The sequence below is a fragment of the Pinus tabuliformis genome, chromosome 4_2, assembly GCF_031772625.1.
Source record: "Pinus tabuliformis cultivar Carrire ecotype Pingquan chromosome 4_2, CPIR1, whole genome shotgun sequence".
NCBI lineage: Eukaryota > Viridiplantae > Streptophyta > Pinopsida > Pinales > Pinaceae > Pinus > Pinus tabuliformis.
Window position 1 is genome coordinate 301,813,370 of NC_142304.1, and position 10,681 is coordinate 301,824,050.

A 10,681-nucleotide genomic window follows, 5' to 3' on the forward strand; every position below is an offset into this window, starting at 1 on the left:
CCGACTTTATTAAGGAATACTAAGGTGCGCGTCCGAGTATTTAAAAAATAATAAAAAATAATAATTTGCATTTCAAATTTTGTACGACAACGCCAGCACTTATGGAATAAACCAAGGAATATATCTTACCTTGAATCCACGACAAGACAATGTGTATAAAGAATCTTAACATATAAAGGTTGTGTGTTTCATGTGGTTTATTTTCATTATTCACTAAAAATATTTAAAAAATACAAGGTATATGCTTGCATTGTTCCTTTTATTCCTTAAGTTCATCATCATTTTTTTCTTACACCCATAAAGTGACAAAGGTGCATGTTCAAGATTTAATTGTTTAATATTGTCAATGGTGGTTGATGAAAATCATGTCGGCCTTCTTCACATCAAACTAGATATTTTCACTAAAAATATATTGTTTATCAACAAAAATATTTAATTGATTTTTTAATTTTGAGGAGTTAATTTAATTGATTGTCATCAATTTTGTTAGTCATTTGAATAGTTTTGTGAATTAGTGGTTTATAGTGATGCATTAGTATATATGGATAAGTTTACTATGAATGTTATTTATGAATATTGGGAAGTATTTTTTTGATTTTTTCTTAAAAAAAAAATTTGTGGGTTAGTTCAATTGGTTTTGAATAGTTTTGTGAATTAGTGGTTTATAGTGATGCATTAGTATATATGGATAAGTTTACTATGAATGTTATTTATGAATATTGGGAAGTATTTTTTTGATTTTTTCTTAAAAAAAAAATTTGTGGGTTAGTTTAATTGGTTTGATATGACCAATTTTAAGATAAGACCCGCTAAGAGGTCATGAGTTTAAATATGATAGAGTTCTTCTGTATCAGGAGTATCTTTTGTACTCTAGTGACAATTACCTCAAGCATCATTGATAAAATGCGAGGAAACACTCAGATAGAGGTGCTCTCCATCTCAATATGGTAGAGATGTTGTAATGTAAACATTGTAACTCGATCAAAATAAAATAAAAATAAGCCCAGTATGGTAGAGATGTTGTAACATAATGTAAATTAAACATTTTAACTCGATCAAAATAGAATTAAAATTAAAATAACCCTATAAAAATAAAATAAAATAGAAATGACCCATGGTATTAAGAACTCATGGTATTGACCCATGGTGTTCATGTAAAATATAGCCTATTTAAAGGGGGAAATTAAACCAATCTAGATCCATCTTAACTCTGGATCTACCAAAAGTCGAGATGGATCAAAACTCTTGAGATGCAAACCTCTTTTAGAGCGAAAAGAGATTCGATCCCTCTCGGTGCTTGGTAGATTTGGAGTTAAGATGGATCTAGGTTGGTATTTAATGCCATAGTTCTAAATATTTAGTATTAATGTTCGTAGGTGATCAAACTAAATCAACAAGACTTAAGAAAAAAATTATATAAAATTAGAAAGGGAGAAACTATGAAAAAAAAACTAAGTACATTAAGACTTGGCTCAAGGAGCAAGAGCAAGATGAGGAGAGAAGAGATAAAGATGTAATATTGTTCTTGACCAAAGGCATGCATATGGGAATATGAGGAAAGTGGTCTCTCTTAAGAATTAAGGTTGAGAAGAAGTGAGATATATGCCTTAGTGAATTGATACTATGAGGGAAAATGTGCCTGGATTGTAAATGCAACTTGTCACCGAGTTCTTCTTTGAAATCAATAAGTTCCATGTGTTTTTCCCCAAATGATGGGCTTATAAGATAAGAGGTTCTATATGTAGTTAGATTTGAGAATACATAGCAAGTTGTTTTCGAACAAAGTGGGCTCTCTAATGAAAAAGGAAACATGGCTACACTCTTCATAATGAAATCATTAAGATATCTAAGTGTGAGGATCTTTAAAAAGGTAATATTGTCTATTGTAAATTTCATAATGAGCTGAATGAAAGAAAATGGACATTAGTACATCTAGTTTTTCTTAAGAAATATGGATTAAATATGGTTGTCATCTATATTCTTCCTATACTAAATGAGTTTGAGGGAGGTATGTTTTGGCATTCATGTGTGGGTGACTAATTGCAAGAGCTAGGACTGAAGTCTTAGTGCTACATCTGTTGGGATCATGCAAGGACAAACACCAAAATATGGTAAGGCCTTCTCTCTTTTCCTTGTCAACATAGATTGAATGAACAATTTAGATCTAGTGTGAAGGCCCATAGGGATCTATCTAGAGTCTATCATTAATCTCAACCAAATTAGTGAGAGGACTCACCTATATGTAGAAGAGTTTCCTCTACAACAAAGATTTTGTTCACTCATAAGCATGATACATTTCTCATTTCTCAAATACAAAATCATTTCTTTACATATGCTCACAACATTTTCCAAGTTTATTAAGGCCCCTTGAAATGTATTTCCATAAGAAACAATGTCATATATGTAAATCTCATTATTGTCTTGGACTAGATTTGAAAACATGATCAATACAACCCTTTGAAAAGTTCCATGGGAATTTCGTTAGCTAAAGAGTAATAATTTATAGGCAAATGTTCCCTAAGGATTGATAAAAGGTTGTCTTGTATCATATCTATGAGATATTTGCTTTTGATTATACCCATTAAAACCATGTAGAAAGGAAAAGTACTTTCCCAAACAAATCATCTACCACTTCATGAATGAAGGGCAAGGGGAAACTATTCTTTCTTATGGCTTTGCTGAGTTCTCTATAATCTACAAATATCCTCCTCCCTTCATGAGAACTATGACTAAAGGTGTCAAACTCACTATTAGAGATGTGATCAATGAAATTGGTATATAAAAGATTTTGTAGCTTTGTTTTCACTATGTCCTTGAGAGTTGTATTCATTCTTCTTTGAGGTTGTCTTACATGCAAGAATCATCCTTGATGTATATATGGTGGGTACAAATGTTGGGATGGAATCCTTACATGTCCTAATTATCCCAAGAAAAGTTTGAGCTATGCTTTCTGAGTATTTATAGCAATTATTGTTTTGGGATGGAATTTAAGATCTTGATTTCAAGGTTTTGTTGGGCATAGTTTCTATGTTCTTGACTATTTTCTACTCTATATCAATAGAAAATAAATCATACTAGTAGGTTTAATTTACATTATTAGAATTTTAATAATCTTCTTCTACTCATTTTCCTTTTATTCTTGAAAGTGAACAAAACTATGACATAAGTATTATACGTAATTAGATATGGATATGTCCTCATTAGGGTCACTAAGGGCAAGGGTAGATTCTATGGTGAGCATTGGATGGATGGTTTAGGACATATTTGCTTCTTGTTCATCCACCCATAGAGGTGTTTCTATATGAATGAAAGTTATAGTAGGGAGATAAAGGGTTCACTTTTTCTAATATTTTCCATGGATGATGGTCATACTCCTACCTATAGCCTATGTATGCATCAATTGTGACCAACCAAGGTCTACCTAGGTTAAGTGGGTACCCATTGAGTCTAGCTTTAATTTGTAAAACAATGAAGCCTATGAGGTACTTCCATGAGTCAATTGATATAATGATGTCCTCTAAAAATCCTTTTATATTGACAGTTGTTATATCTATGAGTTGATGGGCATTAGGCGTGTGCCTTAACTATTCTATCAAGTTCATTCTTAGCATGGTATCATTGGTCATTACATTAATTGTAGCTCCCAAGTCCACTAAGGTAATTTTTTATCAAATTTTTATTGATGTACACATCAACTGTTGAGATTGCAACAAGATGATGGAGCTTAGTGAAAGAGTCGCCTTCACTAAGTGGGCCCGCAGGCTATTTTTGGCGCAAGTCTATTTTTAGACTATGTCTATTTTTAGACATATGGATCATGTCTATGTTTATGGATGATTGATCAAGTTGGGAAAAATAGATGGACTTCTATTTTTGATGAAAGTGTGAGTGATCACAGTGTGAGTGATCAAAGTCTATTTTTAGACTGGCTGTCAAAAATAGAAAAGTCAAATATTATTATCTCACAATAATATTTGGACTATAAACTTGATCTTATTCTCTTGGAGCACTTCAGTTTGAGCTACAGAGGTGGCACATGCAGCTGTCAGAAGGAAATACGTTTTTCTTATGAGTCAGTTGAGTTGTTGCATGCATGACTTCAGTTAGAATTCAAGTGAGTTGAGTTTAGTGGACTGGAGGTACAGTTGATGGAGTTGTGTTCAGTTTGACTTAGTTAAACTAGTTGTAGTTAGTCTAACTGCAGATAGACTAATGATGAGTTGTTAAACTAATTATTAACTCATAATACAACTAAAGAATACATCAGTTAACTCAGTTGCATGTCAGTGCATGTTCAGTTCAACAGGGACAAGTGGTAGAGAATCAGATTACTATCAGTTGTGACTATAGTTGTGCATCAGATCTTGCACAATCAAGGGATTGAGTATGCCAATGAGTTTGCTCACGTATTTGGCCCACATTTTAGCCTTTGCTCACGTCCACAAAGAGTGAGTGACTATTTTGCAGGTGAAAAACGAGTTTGGGAAGCTATTCTCATCAGTTCTTGAGCAGGTATTGAGCAGTGGAGGCAGGCAAGCAGTGGAAGAGATTTGGAGATCAGATCTGAGCTGTATTGTGTGTAACAGAGGTGGAGATACTTGTGAGAAGTATCATGCTGTGTAATGTTACATGACTCAATCATTAATATACAGATAGTTGGGGTTTTTAGCGAGATGCTTTCCCCGGGATACATACTGTGTTAATGTGTGAATGCTCTTGATGTTTTATTGTTATTGATGCTGCTATATTGATGATCAACGTAGAGGAGCTTATGTATTGTGTATGTTTTCCGCAATAGTACATGATCAGGATAATCTCCATTGAATATGTGTTAAATTATTCAAAATTTCTACATGGTATCAGAGCGAGCTAGATAATTGTAGAAAAAGTTTCTACATGGTATCGGAGCTGTTGATCATCAGATCTACTATTCAGGAAGTGTTTACATTCTATTTCTCTAGGCAGAGCCTGTAATCGGGCCAGGTAGCCTCTGGATTCATCCTTCCTTTGGAAGGTGAAATATCCGGTAAAAGCCCATACAGTCAATCTCTGTACGAGAAATATTGTGTTCTCACGAATTCTAGATTGGAAGCAGTTGAGTTGGTGCTGGTGGAATTCGAATTTTGCAACAGTGTTGTTGAAAATGTCTTTCAACGGATTGCAAATGTTATTCCAAAGCAAGAGCGACCTGGCGCTCAAGGATAAACTCAGAAACAATAAAGGTGAGAATGGATCTTCATCAAAGGTATCTGATGAAGAGAATTGCGCTTTGGCTGCCAAAGCAAAGAAGGGGAAGAACGAGAAAGCTTCTCATTCTGGTGCGAAAGGCAAGAAGCAGGATATGTCCAAGGTGAAGTGTTTTCACTGTCACCAGCATGGACACTATGCCACAAATTGTCCGCAGAAGAAGAAGAACAAGCAAGCTGCTGGATCTGCAGGGGGAGAGGCCTTAGCTTCTCAGTTTGAGCTTGATTTTTCATTGATCGCATGCTTGGTTTCAAGTGTGATGGGATCAGTGTGGTTCTTGGACAGTGGTGCGTCTTTTCACATGACGAGAGATAGAGATTTGTTCTCTGATTTGGAGGACAAAGATCTTGGAGTGCACATCGAGATGGGCGATGATGGTAGATACAGTGTGACCGGTATCGGTACCATTTCCTTTGAGAGGGAGTCTGGTAAACCCTTTGTATTGAAGGAAGTCATGCATGTTCCAGGATTGAAGAAGAATCTCATCTCAGTGGCGATGTTAGAAGACAAGGGGTATGATGTTGTTTTCAGCGAGGGAAAGGCCTTCCTGCGCAGCAAGACAACTGGTGAGACCCGGAAGATAGGGGTTCGAGTGAGGAACCTTTATCAGTTGCATGTAGATGGATGCGCAGCAATGGCAGGCAAGGCAGAAGGATTGGTGAGCCGGGATGATGGCGAGTTGTGGCACAGGAGATTGGGTCACCTTCACCATGGAGCCTTGAAGATACTGCAGCAGATCACTACAGGGCTTCCTAAAGGCACACTTGCGCAGTCAGATCAGTGCAAGGGGTGTACTTTGGGGAAGTTTGTGAAAGCCACCTTTCACGAGAAGGATAGTCGCGCCACGACGATCCTTGAGAGAATTCACACAGACGTGTGTGGACCTTTCTCAGTTGCTTCGACAGCAAAACACAGGTATTATGTGATTTTTGTTGATGATTTCTCTCGTAAGTGCTGGATCTTCTTCATGCAGAAGAAGAGCGAGACATATTCAAAGTTCTGTGAATTCAAAGCACTGGTCGAGAAGGAGTCGGGGAAGAAGGTGAAGGCTCTTAGGAGCGATAATGGTGGTGAATACATCTCGGACGAGTTCAAGGATTTCTGCAAGGCAGAAGGGATTCGTAGAGAGCTCATAGCTCCCCATAACCCACAGCAGAACGGGGTAGCTGAGCGGAAGAACAGAACGATTGTGCGTGCTGCACGGGCAATGTTGCATGATCAGGGCCTACCCCTTCACTTGTGGGCGAAAGCATGCAATACAGCAGTTTATGTGCAGAACCGTTGTCCTCATAGGATACTTGGCATGAGTACACCCGAGGAGGCTTATTCTGGTAAGAAGCCTGATCTTTCTCATTTGAGGATTTTTGGTGCTAACGTTTACATGCATGTGACGAAGGATGCCAGAAAGAAGTTGGAGCCGACTGCAGAGGTTGGGATATTTGTGGGGTACACTGATACGCCCCACAACTATCGTGTGTATTTGCCAGACAGTGGTAAAACTGTTGTGCGACGGGATATAAAATTTCAGGAGGAGAAAGCCATGAAGTGTTCGCTTGAGAGGGAGCTACACTTGCATGCAGATGAGGAGCTATTAGTTCCTAAGGATGAGCTTCAGGACGTGGATCAGCCACAGGACGAGGTTCATGGAGTGGAAGAGACCACTCATGCAGCGCCAACCATCAGAGGGCGAAAGCGCTTGACAGAAGCTGAGCGACTGGCTCAAGATGCAGAGAAAGTTGTAGGACCACCTACAGCCCAACGCAGGCAGAGACAGTCACCTGATCGGTACACTGGATACATGGCTCTTATGAGCAAGTGTGTTGTGACTGAGCCATCCTCTTTCGAGGAAGCTGTGGAGGATCCCACATGGGTAGACGCCATGGTGGAAGAGTATGATTCTATTGTCAGAAACAGTGCATGGGAGATTGTTCCTAGACCGGAAGGGAAATCAGTGGTGGGTTCGAGATGGATCTACAAAGTTAAGCAGGCAGCTGACGGGAGTGTGGAGAAGTACAAGGCAAGATTTGTTGCCCGAGGCTTTTCACAGATTGAGGGGATCGATTATGAGGAGACCTTTGCACCTGTCGCAAGGTATTCTTCCATACGGACGATTCTTGCTCTCTCAGCGCAGATGGGATGGCACATTCATCAGATGGATGTGAAGACTGCGTTCCTCAACGGAGTCATTGAGGAGGAGGTGTACATTGAGCAACCCGAAGGCTTTGAGGTCTTCAGCAGCGAGTCGCATGTGTGCAGGCTCAAGAGAGCGCTGTATGGGTTGAAGCAAGCACCACGTGCTTGGTACACACGGATAGACAGCTATTTCACAGGACTTGGATTCTCCAAGAGCGAGGCGGATCCGAACCTATACCAGATTGTGGTGGAGGGTAAGTTGCTTATCATTGTACTGTATGTTGATGATTTGATTCTAACGGGTGATGAGCTGTTGATACTGTCATGCAAGAAGGATCTTGCTACAGAGTTTGAGATGAAGGAATTGGGCCTCCTTCACTATTTCCTAGGATTGGAAATATGGCAGCGCAGTGGTGGACTGTTTGTTTCTCAGGGCAAGTATGCTCGGGAGATACTGGAGAAGTTCAACATGCATGGCTGCAAGCCTGTTGATACTCCTCTTCCTGGAGGTTGGAGGAAGGAGGATGCCACTTCGGGAGAAGAAGTGGATGCCACTGTTTATCGACAGTTGGTGGGGTCGCTGATGTATTTGGTCAATACACGACCTGATATATGCTATGCAGTTAACCAACTTTCACAAGCTATGGTTAAGCCTACCAAGCTCTTCTGGAAGGCGGGCAAGCATGTATTGAGCCACTTGAGAGGCACATCGGGATATGGATCTTGGTACAGACAGGAGGATGAGGTGAAGCTATGTGGCTTCACGGATGCAGATTGGGCAGGGAGCCCAACGAACAGAAAGAGCACATCAGGAGGGGTCTTCAGTATTGGATCGACAGTAGTTTCTTGGTACAGCAGGAAGCAGAGATCTGTGTGGATGAGGATGATCCTAGTCGGGTTTTTCGGGTCCAAGCACATCAGGTACCATCATATCAGAGATTGTGTGCAGCGGAGGATCATGTTACTTTCGTACATTCCAACGGAGGATCAGGATGCTGATATTCTGACGAAGGCTCTCACCAGGAGCAAATTCGAGTACCACCGAGGCAGGATAGGGGTTGCTGATAATCCATATCTTGTCGAGAGGGAGTGTTGAGATTGCAACAAGATGATGGAGCTTAGTGAAAAGAGTCGCCTTCACTAAGTGGGCCCGCAGGCTATTTTTGGCGCAAGTCTATTTTTAGACTATGTCTATTTTTAGACATATGGATCATGTCTATGTTTATGGATGATTGATCAAGTTGGGAAAAATAGATGGACTTCTATTTTTGATGAAAGTGTGAGTGATCACAGTGTGAGTGATCAAAGTCTATTTTTAGACTGGCTGTCAAAAATAGAAAAGTCAAATATTATTATCTCACAATAATATTTGGACTATAAACTTGATCTTATTCTCTTGGAGCACTTCAGTTTGAGCTACAGAGGTGGCACATGCAGCTGTCAGAAGGAAATACGTTTTTATTATGAGTCATTTGAGTTGTTGCATGCATGACTTCAGTTAGAACTCAAGTGAGTTGAGTTTAGTGGACTGGAGGTACAGTTGATGGAGTTGTGTTCAGTTTGACTTAGTTAAACTAGTTGTAGTTAGTCTAACTGCAGATAGACTAATGATGAGTTGTTAAACTAATTATTAACTCATAATACAACTAAAGAATACATTAATTAACTCAGTTGCATGTCAGTGCATGTTCAGTTCAACAGGGACAAGTGGTAGAGAATCAGATTGCTATCAGTTGTGACTATAGTTGTGCATCAGATCTTGCACAATCAAGGGATTGAGTATGCCAATGAGTTTGCTCACGTATTTGGCCCACATTTTAGCCTTTGCTCACGTCCACAAAGAGTGAGTGACTATTTTGCAGGTGAAAAACGAGTTTGGGAAGCTATTCTCATCAGTTCTTGAGCAGGTATTGAGCAGTGGAGGCAGGCAAGCAGTGGAAGAGATTTGGAGATCAGATCTGAGCTGTATTGTGTGTAACAGAGGTGGAGATACTTGTGAGAAGTATCATGCTGTGTAATGTTACATGACTCAATCATTAATATACAGATAGTTGGGGTTTTTAGCGAGATGCTTTCCCCGGGATACATACTGTGTTAATGTGTGAATGCTCTTGATGTTTTATTGTTATTGATGCTGCTATATTGATGATCAACGTAGAGGAGCTTATGTATTGTGTATGTTTTCCGCAATAGTACATGATCAGGATAATCTCCATTGAATATGTGTTAAATTATTCAAAATTTCTACATCAACTATAAGACTCCTTAGATTAAAATACTTGGGGGTGAAGACTTGTCCTAACATTAGGTGGTCCAAATTGGATCATCCATATTGATTCTTTCAAAGTGGGAAAGGTGGAAGAATCAACCCAAAGGACCATTTTTACCATGGGGGTCCCAATTTGGAAAATTGGGGTCTCAAACCTTCTATAAGTAGTTTGAGGCATCAAATGATGTTTTTTGGGGGGTAAAACGTCGTTTCTTAAGCACAACACTACCTAGCATTATTCTACACATAGATACCTTTCGAACAACACAATAATCACTTCAATTGGAGTCATATGCAAAATTTATGCCACCCGAAAGTTGATCTTCATGTTTTGACCATCCTGATTCGAGAGGATGCCATGTCAGCCTCCATTATTGATAGAAAATGGGCTATCCATGTGGTCATGATGAAGAAATATTCTAGAAGAGACAAAATTGTAAATCTAGCTAAAATTTGAAGGCTTAACGACTATTAGAATATTAGGTTGTGTTATAACTAGGCTACTAGGAGGAAAACCCACTCCATTCTAATTGAGTGCATTTTGTTCCATGTATGAGAAAAGTAGCTGAGGGTGGATAGAGAGAGAAAATAGAGAGGGTTTTTGCATTGGCCCATGGGCCATAGATCACACTCCTTTATAGTTGCATCAATTTCCATTTAGATAAAGATAGAGTAGAGCAACCTCACTTTCTAGTTGGGTTTTCTCCCGAAATGGTTTCCCAAGTCATATCTTGTGTTATTATGGGTGATTGTTCTACCTTTTCTCTATTTTTTGCATAATTATGTTTCACACACATATGAAATATACAGTAATTAACAAATCTAGAAGTCTAAGGAGAAATTAACCCTCATAATGTAGATCTCATATTTTCAAATACATTTTTGTAGATATGTTGTGATAAACTATCCAATGGAATATCCATGGTAGTTTAAACTTTACGCATCATTAGGTCAATATGTTACCCTATAACATTGATTGTAGGGGGTTATTTTTCCTTTTCATCCAAGTTTTCTATTGCATGTTTCCTTAAT